A 13,817-nucleotide genomic window follows, 5' to 3' on the forward strand; every position below is an offset into this window, starting at 1 on the left:
ATTGTTTTGCGGAGTCAAGTTTCTCCAGGGAACTCCAAATCTGCTTACTCTCAAGTCTCCAGAGTAAGTAAAAGAGCAGTGGTTTTAGAAATTGTGTAGTGAATTGATCTTTGTTTAATTTTGTTTTATTATCTTTAGTGTTTGTGACTTGGTTCTGTATAACGTATGACCAGCATAGATTACTAGTATAGTAATCTATAGTACAGTATAGATTACTAGTGAGGTGGCCATCAAATGGCACGACTCAGCTTCTGATTAGAGCTTGGAGTTTTCTACCATACCTTTGGGGGTGAGGCGGAGAACAAAGCAGGATTGGTCTATTGACAGTTCCTAAGTGAGATAAAGCTACTGAGGTGTGGCTGGCAGGTGGATGCATGAGATGCAGACTTCTGGTCACAGTGCCACATCTCTGGAATTCTATGTCATAAGAGAAGTCTCCCCACCTTGCCTTTGGGTGGGCCATAAAAATCTAGTTATGCCAGAGGGCATTACAAGAAAAATGCAAGCTGGCTAGTTTATACTGCTGGGTATTTGCTTGTTCCTTGCTGCTCACCTTCCTCTACCCCAGCCTGGCAGGGCTTTCCAGAGTGTTGGGGACACTGCTGCATCTACAGTCAGCAACATTTTTCAGCCTTGGGCCGGTCCACCATCCCTCAGACCATGTGGTGGGCCAGACTATTTTTTTTGGGGGGGGGGATGAACAAATTCCTATGCCCCACAAATAACCCAGAGATGCATTTTAAATAAAAGGACACATTCTACTCATGTAAAAACATGCTGATTCCCGGACCGCCCGTGGGCCGGATTGAGAATGCGTTTGGACCACATCCGGCCCACGGGCCTTAGGTTGCCTACCCCTGATCTACAGACATGCCATGCACAGTGGCTGGAGCAGAAGCTTGGAGGGCAGGTGGGCAGGCAGATTGCTGTGCCAGCCTGGAGCTGAAGCAACAGTCAGGTCCAGATCTGGCCTGATGTTGTCACATGATGGCGCCGTCACCAGCTCTGGATCAAACATGTTCCAGATGAACTCAGCTCTACTCCTCACACCAGAAAGCCCTGTTTTTCAGCTTTCCTCTGGATGGCCACCAGCAGTGAGAATCCTACTAGGGGCACTTCCACCTGTCCACACAGGCAGACACAAGTGGGACTTCTACTCCTGCAGAGTGTTGCCGGTGTAACTTCACAGGTGACAGCTGGCAGGAGACTGGTGGAAGGTGGCAGGGCTGGGCAGAGGGACATGTCTGCTAGCTAAAGGCAGGCTGAGGTTGGTGGGGCCAGCATCTGCTCCTGGAGGAAACCACATTGGCTATCCCCGACATGCTGTGTCGCAGTGGCAGTGGCCCTTGACGACTAAAGCTCCCCATTCCTGCCATGGGGCTGCCAAAACACCTGCCATGTGAAGGGGGAGGCTAACTGTACAGCTGCCAATGTGCAAAACCTTATCTGGGTGAATGAACGCTTGTTGCCCACCGGTGATATTTATTTGAGATGATATTTCAGAGGAAGTTCAGAGACAGTGATGCATAGCTGTCAACTTACAGATTTGAAAATAAGGGACCAGCAGCCTTGAAAATAAGGGATCAGCAGCCAAAATAAGGGACCTGCAGCCTGACCTGTTCCAGGCACTCCAGTCTTCCTGTCCTCCTGCAGTCTGGTCAAACTCATGCTGGTAGCTTCGAGAACACTGTCCAACCAACTTTGTAACCAGAGGTTCAACTGAATAGAATCTGAATCACATGCACCACAAGGCCTATGCAAACTCAACTTAAGATGGCTCCCCGGCCTGGCTTTGCACTGCAAAGTTTGCAGCAGCACGCACAACAAAATGGCGTCCAGCATTCAAAACCCCCCTCAGCTTGCATTAACTAGCCACACACACACAGCCTCCCCCCCTCGCCACCAGATCGCCAGTCACCCACCATTTTAGTCAACCAGCTCCTTTCTTTTTCCCCATAAGTCAATCGAAGGAGCCTCAAAAACAAATTCAAAAGCCCTCCCTCCCATGAGATCTCCTTTCCTTTCCCCCCACCATGTGCCCCCGCTCCAGACAGACCTTCTCGCCGGCAAGGGTGAGTGGGCCATCGATGATGTATCCATCCGATTCCGATCCGAGCACTCCGCACAGGTATGTTCAACTTCTGAGCCCCTCTGAGCCAAAGGCAGAACGCCCAGCCAGCAGCCAAACGAAGCCTCAAGGAAAACCACCATCACCTCTCCACTGGGAAGCGCTGAGCAAAGGCGAGTCCCCAGGGAAGGCAGCCGATTTGATCAGCACAAGGCATGCAAGCTCCACCCCCCAGTCGTTCTTAGACTTCTTATTGTGTGAGCAACACAGCCAAGCAACACAGTTGGAGCCTCCCTCCTCCCTGGCCGGCAGGGAGGGAGGGAGAGGAGCTGCTTCCTTTGAAATTTAAGGGACATCATTTAAGGGACATTTAAGGGACATCCATCAATAAGGGACAGCAGCGGGACATGGCGCTGGAATAAGGGACTGTCCCTTCAAATAAGGGACGCTTGACAGCTATGCAGTGATGAAGTTGTTGGCTTGATGTTTAGCACACCTGAGAGACCATAGCCAAGAAGGAACCCACTAACTGCAGCCCATGGTGACAGCTGCTTGACAAATAGAGGCTAACCTTCAGTCCTTCGTCATGCATTGTTTAAAAAACAGTGGCTTGCCCTTCTGAAAAGGGAGCACTTTGTTGTTGTTGTTGTCCAGATCAATTCAACATTTGGCTGCAATCCAAATCCCACTTTTCTGAGGGTAAGCATGGTTGAATTCAGTAGAAGTTACTTCTAAATAGACTGTTGGTGCTTCCAGAGGGTCAGTATCTTCAAACTGGATTCAGTCACGTACCAACAAATTCAAGCTCCGCAATTTTAGTTTGTTAGGAGCTGTTGCACAACATATGCCATTTCCCCAAAGACTGGACTTTTTACAGTAATGAAAACGAAGCCAAATGCACTGGAAAGTATGGGATAATACTTGCTTTGATGCAACACCACCTAACTTCCCTACAGACAAATAAAAATACCGTATTTTTCGCCCTATAGGACACACTTTTCCCCCTCCAAAAATGAAGGGGAAATGTGTGTGCGTCCTATGGAGCGAATGCAGGATCCTTGGCTTCAGTGATAGCAACAGGAAGCCTCCGAAACGCAGAGGGAGTGCTCCCTCTGCGCTCCGGAGGCTTCGCATTGCTTTCGCTGAAGCCTGGAGAGCGAGAGGGGTTGGTGCGCACCGACCCCTCTCGCTCTCCAGGCTTCAGGCAGCTATCCGCAAGCCTTTGGAGCACAGCAGATGGGCTTGCAGATAGCAGCCTGCAGCCTGAAGCCCGGGGAGCACAGCGCCAACTCCCGCTGCGCTCCCCGGGCTTCAGGCAGCTATCTGCAAGCCTTAGGAGTGCAGCGGGAGTCCCCCGCGCTCCGAAGGCTTGTGGATAGCAGGCTACAGCCTGAAGCCCAGGGAGCGCAGAGCCAACTCCCGCTGCGCTCCCTGGGCTTCAGGCAGCTATCCGCAAGCTTTTGGAGCACCCCCCCCCAGCCCCGCAAGCTCCGGGAGTGGCGGCAAGGCTGCATGCAACCTTGCCGCCGCTCCTAGACCTGTTCTGGGGGCTGGGGTCGGGGGAAGCTCGGGCTTCCCCCGCCCCAGCCCTGTGGCTATAAACGAAGCCAAGACAGCAAGCGGGATCCATCCCACTCACTGTCTTGGCTTCTGCCAAAGCCACACGCAGCCTCTCCCGGCTGGAGAGGTTGCGCACGGCTAAAGAGGAAGCCAAGACAGCTAGCGGGATTTTTCTTTATTCCCCCCCCCTAAAAACTAGGTGTGCCCCATAGTCCGGTGCACCCTATGGAGCGAAAAATACGGTAAACACTACTCTAGTTGACATGTTAATTCAACCTCCGTCCCTGATTTGCTTGCACAAAGTTGACACAAAGGTTAGTCTATGCCCAGACTTTACTGAGCATTTGTTTGCAGGGCGGTTATACAAGAGTGAACATTCATTCTGATTTTATGTGCCTTTCTATTCATCATTCATTCATCCTGCACATTTCTGTGTGTTTCCCTTTTGCTTTCCCAACTGCAAGTAGTCCCTCAGGTTTTGAGATTACAAGTGACACCTTGACAGAGATCAGTTGGATAGTTTGGGAGCAGCTGCAAAACAGATAAGCACTTGACGCTTATGAATAGATTACTTTATATCAATGCCAAATTGAATAGTTTATAGTCAGACTGGTGATCTATGTTGGTAAAGGTAAAGGTAAAGGTACCCCTGCCCGTACGGGCCAGTCTTGACAGACTCTGGGGTTGTGTGCCCATCTCACTTAAGAGGCCAGGGGCCAGCGCTGTCCGGAGACACTTCTGGGTCACATGGCCAGCGTGACATCGCTGCTCTGGCGAGCCAGAGCCGCACACGGAAACGCCGTTTACCTTCCCGCTGGTAAGCGGTCCCTATTTATCTACTTGCACCCGGAGGTGCTTTCGAACTCCTAGGTTGGCAGGCGCTGGGACCGAGCAGCGGGAGCGCACCCCGCCGCAGGGATTCGAACCGCCGACCTTTCAATCGGCAAGCCCTAGGCGCTGAGGCTTTAACCCACAGCGCCACCTGCGTCCCGATCTATGTTGGTAGGTGCAACTGAATATGTATTTTGGTTGTTTAAGGCAGGGTGGTGGTAAGGAAACCCGTGGTCTTCCGTATTTTGCTGGGCTATAAATCTCATCACCCCTGACCATAGGCCATGCTGGCTGGGGGCTGATGGGAGTCCAACAACATTTGGAGGGCTACAGATTCTCCACCACTGATGTAAAGTTACGTCCTACCTTTCCACACATTAGTGGCCATGGCAGCTAACAGCAAACAGAATACAGTGCAGTTGGAAACAATTGTATAAAATGTTTTTGAAAACTGTATATAAAACCAGCCGGTTCAAAAAAGGACAGCAACAAGAACAGGAGCACATCAACCAGATCAACTTGACCTGCAGATTGGATTGCACAAGGGATGTTTGCTGGGTCTGTGTCTATGATTGAACATTTGACGTCTGAGGGACTAACTCCACGGCACAAAAGAGTAGGTACTATTACTGAGTAATTGTTATGGCCAAGCTATTGAACCAGCCATCTTTGCCTAGCTAAAATGTCACGCTTCTATCATTCTGCCTCCTGACCCCAACGCCCTAAGCAAACAAGGAAATCCTGGATTGTGGGTAGACCTGGCTAGGAAGTAACTTATTAGAATGCTAAATGCTGTGATGGTTTTATAATGAAATATTGATTTTTCCCTTACCTTTGGTCAAATCATTTTTGTCAGCAGCATGCTGTGAACTGAAAAAAAGTGACCCGGAATCTAAATAAAGGATGTCTGAGTGTTAGGTGGGCAGCAGCGTGTTCCAAGAATTGTTCCTGAGCCCTTTTGTACTTTCAGGGCACGAACGGTTGTCCTGATCAAATGCAGTGCAATGATAATCTGTCTGAATTTTTGTAGACTGTTACTTTATTTTACTTTTTGTCAGCAGTTCCAACAAGCAAAGACATTTGCGTGCCTGAGTTCTGAGGAAATGGCATTTTCTGAACATTTGTGTAGAAAAGCCGTTATCTTAACAGTTTTGACATCTCCTATGATTGGCTTGTCATTTTGTCATGGCTCTGTAACATTCATTGCAAGGAAGACTTCACAGACAAAAAAACAGAAACACAGCTCCTGCAAATGTATCTTCTCTTGTTCATTTAGCTGCCTGTCCTTTCCTGCTGTCTGGAATCCGGTTTGCTTTTCTTCCTGGTAGCTTTGAGAGCTTGAATCAAAGCTAAGCAGGCTGCTTTCTGGAGTTTTGGCCTAGGCGCGTTTACCTAGAATTCTTAGCCGTAGGACACTGATGTGAAATTTCATTATTACTGTGAAGCCTTCATCTCGCACTGTAATCAATTTCTCTCCCCCCCCCCCCGCCCTTATGATGGCTGAATGTTTTTACAGTGGTACCTCAGGTTACATACGCTTCAGGTTACATACTCCGCTAACCCAGAAATAGTGCTTCAGGTTAAGAACTTTGCTTCAGTTTGAGAACAGAAATCGTGCTCCGGCGGCGCAGCAGCAGCAGGAGGCCCCATTAGCTAAAGTGGTGCTTCAGGTTAAGAACAGTTTCAGGTTAAGAACAGACCTCCGGAACGAATTAAGTACTTAACCCGAGGTACCACTGTATTTCATCATGGTTAACTACAGCTTGGGTGGGTTTATCAACAGGAAGTCATCTACTCTTCCACAGGTTCACTTCTTTTCTTGTTTCTCGAAGTCTATCTGTTTCTCTACTTTTGAAAGCAGCCATGGTTTCCTTTACCTCATCCAATAACTCATTATCTCAAGTTCTGCACCTCCTCGCTCGGGTCACTAATTTTCCTGGCCTTTTCTCCCTCAGCAGCTAGCAGTTCTTATAATAATCCCATTAACCTTTAAAAGCAGCATTTAATATTAATAGGCACAGCTGAGTCTTCTTCATCCTTTGATAATTTTTAATTCCTCCCTGTTTCTTTCCTTTTCTTCTGTGTTTTGTTAGGAACTTAAAACATTTACCTCAGTCTAAGAAAGTAAAGTCGAGTGACTGTCAGGTGGGTGGGAGGAGAAAGCAGACATCTGAAGTAGCAACAGCTCAAGAAATTTCAATCCCTTAGACCAGTGATGGCCAAACTTGTTCCTCCAGCAGCTTTGGGACTACAATTCTCATCATCCCTGACCACTGGTCCTGTTAGCTAGGAATGATGGGAGTTGTGGTCCCAAAACAGCTGGGGGGCCAAGTTTGGCCATCACTTCCTTAGACAGAAATAAGGTCTGAGGTTGCCATCCTATCCTCACCTAGGCCCTATTTGCACTATACATTCAAAGTAATAGGATAACACTTTAAACATCCATGGCTTCCCCCCCGAAAAATCCTGCCAGTAAACCACTGTCCCTGCTTTTTTGTCTTCTGGAGTGCCAAACTTTGTTGGTGTGAGTTAGTAGATTTCTTCAGACCTCTACGCCCAAGTCTATGTAAGTTAAATCTCTACAGTGGGACAGTATTAAACCAGGCTATTTTGCTGCCTGAAGCAGAGCCAGCCAAATGTAAATGAAATTTAAACAAATCCTATCTGTAAATATAATGCATAGCTAGATAGCAGTATATTGCACAGCTTAAGCAAGTATGGGCCTAAGTAGTTAACAAATTCAGATACATTACCAGATTAAATGAGTGCAAATATAGCAGTCTTGGCAACTCACTAGGCCTCCCAGCTGTGCTGATAGACATGTTCACACGTTACATTAAATGAAATAGTTGAGCTGTACAGGTATGGCTGTACAGTCTGTGTTTAGGGAAGTTTTTAATGTTTAATGCTGTATTGTGTTTTTAATATTCGATTGGGATCCGCCCAGAGTGGTTGGGGGAACCCTGCCAGATGGGATGGGGTATAAATAATGAATTATTATTATTATTATTATTATTATTATTATTATTATTATTACCTGTGTGCACAACAGCTGAGCTGTATGAATCATAAGTGAACCAATGGTCTGGCTGAGGATAAGGCAGCTTGCTATGTTCCTATGGCAGTAGGGGCTGGTGCGAAGGATCGATAAGGCTTTAAATCAAGAAAGGAAGGGTGGTAAATAATGGTGTGTTTTTTATATTTTTACATTTTTTTAAAAAAACCAACCCCTTCCATCCTGTTCATCCTTTCATAGTATGTAGAATTAAGGATATTGTTGCAAGTAAAAATAGCAATTTGTCTTTCAAATTTCTCCTTTCATATGCATGTCAGAGAGATTTCAGATTGTACATCAAATCTCACTAAGAATGCTATTGTTTCTTTTCTTTTCTTTTTTTTAAATTGCCATTATATAACTTTCTTAAAATCAAGTTCTTATTGTCTAGCCTCTTCAGTTGACATCCTTTGCTCTATGTACATTTGCCTCATTTCCACACAGCATAGCTGTCTGAGCGTGTTTTCTTGGTCTCTAAAAGAACAAACGGATGACTGATGAGGAGTGGGCCAGATATGTCGGTTCTCCCTCAACCCCCTCCAATCCCTCTCCTGAGATTATTAAAAGGAAGCAAATGTACTAATTTCCTTTCTCCCAAGCACCAGGGGAAAATACATCTGCCTCTAATCTCATTTAGCACTGTTGCTGCTGAAAAGCTGATTGTTACATTCAGGTGGAAATGATTTCTGTTGCTATAGGCCTGAACTGAACTGGGAACCTAGACATTTGCATGCACACAATTTACTGACAATCCCCTTAACCATCTACTTTCTTATAAAACATACTTTTGAAATAGCTCACAACACCAACCAGAATTCACGTTGTGAAGGTTGGCCTTTGCCTCATAGTTTATCGTGGACTTTCTTGGTATACTATTTATGTTCAGCCTATTTTGGAATCTTTCCTTAGGGGGAAGGACCATATTTGAATGGTAGAGCACCTGCTTTGCATGCAAAAGGTTCCAGGTGTGATCACTGGCATCTCCAGCTAGAGCTGAGAGAGGCTCCTGTCTCAAATCCTGGAGAACTGCTAACCCGTCAATGCAGACAATTCTGAACTAGCCTGACTCTCTAAGTTGGCTTGCGCTTCTCCCGCAACATGGGCATGGCTGTTTCCCATGAAAGGTGTAGCTATTTCTCTGACAGATGTTATTTAACCTTTCTATATTATGTGCATTACTAGATCTTCATTTGCAGTCAGACAGTAGAAACTCTTGGCTTGTGCCACACCAAAATATTCTCTGCTTGCACTCAAATTGGATACAAGATTCTTATGTTGATATGCAAAGCCCTGAAGAACATGGCTCCGGGATACCTTAAGGACAGCCTGAGCCCTTATATTGCTGCCTGATTGTGGAGATCATCTGGTTTCCACCCATGTTACAACTAGAAGTTGGGTATTTAATGTTGCTGGTTGCATGCAGTGGAACCCTTTTACAGCAGAGATGAGGCAGCAGCATCACTATTGACTTTCAGGTGTCTCTTGAAGACATTTTATGCCAAAAGGCCTATGCAGTTTAATTGTTAGTCATTTTATTATCCAGTCACTTTAATGCTCTGTATTGTTTTGAATGGTGTTTTGTGTTTTAATGTTGCATGCCACCCTAGTCTGTCTGTCTGTCTGTTTTGGAGCATGGTTTGTTTGTTTGTCCTTCTGTCTGTCTGCTAATTCTCTATAGGTTCAGCCGCTTCTTAGGGTATCTTAGCCAAACTTAGTCCAAGGGTCCCAGAGGTGGGGTTACCTGGCAGCAGCTATTCCACCAGGTTGCTGCAAGGGGAGAGATGGAAAGCAGGACCACTCTGTCAGCTCCATTCAGAGACCCACTACATTTGGTTCCTATCCCTGAAGTGCTTCCATTCCAGAGCGACTACTGAACTTTAAGAGCTGATGCCAGAGTTTGCTTTCTCCATCTTCCCTCTGCCCTTTTCCCCTTTTGTGTCCTGTAAGCCTGTGGGTAGCCACTGTCTTGGTTTTTATATTATATGTAAATCGCACTGTGAACCCTTTATGTTGAGGAATGGGGTGGAATACATTTGCTTTAACTAACATTGGGTCTTTTGTGTACATGGCTTTCCAAAGTGACATAAACCAAGAATAAAAATAAAAATCAGATCCATAACCTGAAGAGTTTGCAATTGCAGGGAACTTATCGTCTTTGGTCCCTTCCAGTTTGTTCATTTCTATATGCTCTCCCATTCAGCTAGCATCTCTGTATTTATGTGCCGAGCCTACACCAACCAAAGCTTTTAGCTCCTCTCTGCTAATGCGGGTTACTGCAAAATGCATTTTATTGGGACAATGAGTGGTGCCTATTTCTCTCAGAGCACAAGCTGAGTCTGTAGGGCTAACATAAGAAACAAACAAACACAGCTTTGTTGCTAGAAGGCAAAGCTGGTTTGAAATCTAAATTTGCAAGGCGTAAAGGAATGAAATGTTTTAAATTTGGGAAGGGGATAATTATATATTTTTTCAAGTAACTATAAATCCTTGAGAACAGACTCAAGGCAAGATTGAATTGTGGTTGACACAGCCTATTAATCATGTGTGGCTTTGGTTCTGCGTAACTTTAATAATTATGTAACAGTATTTATAATTTGCAACAGCAGGGAGGTTAGTCGCCATTCAGTAAATCTAAGTTAGTCACTAAAACCAGCCCCCTGTGCTGAACCTTTAAATCCTCCTCAGTATGCATAATGTAGAAATAGCTCTAATGCTGCTGGGATTTATGGCTTTGTCTTGAATATAAAATGACCATTACTTTACTTCCTTAGATGTTTGATGAAAATAAATTGACCATTAACCTACTGCTGTTTACAGTTAGACCTTCTGGGGAATGATTATTATGAAAATTCAGACCTCAGGAGGCAAGGTCATTATTTGTATATGTTAGTCTGTTTCAATGCAAGCTTCACCTCACAGGCTCAGTAGCTATTCCCATTCTAACTGGCAGGAGTAGGACTGGATTTTGCAGTGTAATTGTTGTGCAACTTTGCACAGCGAATCCTAAATCAAGGCCCAGATAATTGCGACAAGGACATAAGGACAACCTGCTTGGGTCAGGCTTGAGGGGCCCATCCAGCCCAGCAACCTGTTCTCACTGTGACCAACCAGATGCCTATGGGAAGCTGACAAGCAAAGGCTTAAATGCAACAACACTCTCCACTCCTGCAATGCTCAGCAACTGATATTCAGAATCATACTGTTTCTGACTGAAGAGGTAGAACATAGGCATCTTCCACGATTTTGCCTAATCTCCATTTAAAGCCATTCAAATTGTTTGCTGACCAGGGCCAAATTTCAGTTGCAAGGGCAAAGAAGCAGATTTCCAAATGATAAGAGTTCTTAACACGGTGGAGCAGACTGCTTTGAGAAGTGGTGGGCTCTACTTTGCTGGAGGTGTTTAAACAAAGGATGGACGTCTGCCTGAGTCAAATTTCAGTGGGAAGATGGCTGCCTGTCATGAATGCTGCAGTTGATTTCTGCCTTGCAGATCAAGACTTGAGTGGGGATCTGCCTTGCAGATCAAGACTTGGGCTCTATGATCTTCAGATCCCTTGTAGCTCTGTGGATTGTATCCAACTAAGTTCCGCTCAAAGTAGATCCGTTAAAATAAATGGACCCAAGCCACGGTCATTCATTTCAATGGGTCTACACTGAGTACGATGAACACAGTGTGCAATCCTGCGATGCTATGGAATCCTCTGTGTAACTGTCCTGCAAAGGAGTAGCAGGATGACAATCCGAAGAAAACCTGATAGACATCATTGCTCCGATTCAGCAGTAAACAGCAGGTTTTCCCGGGGAAAGCGGTGGGACACAAACAAACACCTGGACCCGAGCCTACAAATCATGGACCTGCTAGATATTGTGGCACAAATGGAAGTATGGGTGAGCCCTTGGTTGGGCAATATTAGCTGAGATGGTTGGTTGCCCTGGTTGCCTTAGATTCAGAAATAAATGGTTTCCGTTGCAATAGCCCTGAACCACATTTCACTTTGTCTGATTCAAGGTAAGGCAGTTTCATACACTGATCCCTGCAGTGTTGGGTTACTAGCGTTGCTAGGCTTGAGAAGTACAGAACAAGAACATACGGTAATAACTGCATTCTCCAACAACAACAAAAGTACCAGGATCTTCAGTCGGAATCAGATCATCTGAAATCCAGGTGGTTACACCCCAGCTTTGGAAAAGAATCTCATAAAAGTGCCATGGTATCAAGGGTTTAAAGTTGCAGGCTTGCCCACATCAGTTGACACCGTGTTCCTTTGTCAGATGAGCTGTGGTTCACTTTAAAATGAAGTCTTAACTGAGCTGCACCCATTAAAAAGGACAAATAACAAACATTGGATAGGTTAGGCCTCTTCTTTGAAATGAAAGAGATGGATAGGCATGATTGCATATGCAGAGTTTACATCCGAGGCTAACACTACTGTATCAGATAACGCACATGATTTGCAGAATAAGTTAACAAAGGGAAAACTGAATATAACTGAACAAAACCCGTAAACATAGGCATAAGTCTAGATCTTGTGGATAAAAGTGCAGTGAAAATATGTGTATGCCACATGTACACACATAGGCTGCAGAATAAGTTAACTAAGGGAAAACAAGACCTATATAGATAATGTGTAAAGTGTAAAGAGGAAAAACCCACTTTCTGTTGTTTTATTAACACATTTTTCCCCGCAAGTTCACAGTGAAAATAAATTACAGCTGCACTTAACAAGTTAGGATGTGATTTTACCAGTTCTCATATCGGCAAATTAATAGTTGGTAGACGTACAAAAATACCCAGGAAAAGGGACAACATAAAATAAGAGCAGATAACTGTTCCTCAGCTTCAAAACAGAAAACATGGTGAATACACATTTATAAAGGCCCCTCAAAATGTATTTTGTGTAAGAGATCCTGAAGACAACTTCAAAGAAGAAGGAAATATCCTCAATATCTGTCAAGCATTCTCCACTGGGACTGTTCAGCAGAAAGGGAAATATTTGTATATATTAATCCTATTCACTGCAATCTTCATTTTGTAGGCCAAGTCAAAAATGGGCAGGAGTTGAAATGGCCTGGACAGTGCAGTGTAGTCCATATGGGCCTCTGCATATTATGGGGCATACCTAAGTGGTAGAGCACATGCTTTGCATTGGGAAAATCCCAGAGACTGGCATCTCACTGATTTAATACCCTGACCACAGTAAAAGACAGCTTCTTATATCCTGCCCTTCATCATCATAGAACCCAAAGCAATAGACAAGGTGTTCTCAGGTCACCTTTACAGGTACTGACCAGATTCTGCCCTGCTTGGTTTCAGCAAGGTGATAAGTGTCATGGATCTTCAGACCAGGACTCACAGCACAAACACCTTGGAAGAAGGAAGTCCTTTCATCTTCTTTTGGCATTGTAGATGACATTGTAGAAGGACCATAAAGGTAAAGGTAAAGGGACCCCTGACCATTAGGTCCAGTCGTGACTGACTCTGGGGTTGCGGCGCTCATCTCGCTTTATTGGCCGAGGGAGCTGGCGTACAGCTTCTGGGTCAAATGGCCAGCATGACTAAGCCGCTTCTGCACGGAAATGCTGTTTACCTTCCCACCAGAGTGGTACCTATTTATCTACTTGCACTTTGACGTGCTTTCGAACTGCTAGGTTGGCAGGAGCAGGGACCGAGCAACGGGAGCTCACCCTGTGCTGCAAACACAACGGTTTGACCTCACTCCAGGAGGCACACTCCCTTGTCTCTCAAGACAGACATATGGCAACAATGTGGGATGTATTGCTAGAGCAGTCAAGTACAACATTTTCCTGTTGCCTAGAACGGACACACAGGAGAACGTGGCTCCAGACAGGGAGGACTTCCTGTCATCCCTGCTCTTATATGTATGTGACCAGGTAGATGGGCATGACCCTAGCTGACTCTGTAAAAGGGCTGGCCAGGCAGCCATCTTCCCTTTTTTTCTTTTCAGACTTCTCTCTTGGACTGCCTCTTCCGACTCTTAGCCAGCACATGGCTCATGTGCAGAAGATGGAAGACACAGGTAGAAAGTCTGAGGCGTAGCTCAGACTTCTTTTCTCTACAAATGTAACTGTAACCACAGGATAAAGCCTGCCTTCTGATTACTGCTGTGAACTGAATGTGAGTAAAACTTCATTGTTATTTTCAAAAAGACTGTGTTGTGTCATTGTTATTTTAAGAGGGAAATAAAGAGGACATTTACCAGGAACCATCCAGACTGGACAAGCCAGACTGGATTGCTTAATTAAAAGACTCCAACGAGTCTTCAACTGCTTCACTATAAGCTG

This window comes from Podarcis cretensis (assembly GCF_951804945.1).
Source record: "Podarcis cretensis genome assembly, chromosome: 12".
Classification (NCBI taxonomy): Eukaryota; Metazoa; Chordata; class Lepidosauria; order Squamata; family Lacertidae; genus Podarcis; species Podarcis cretensis.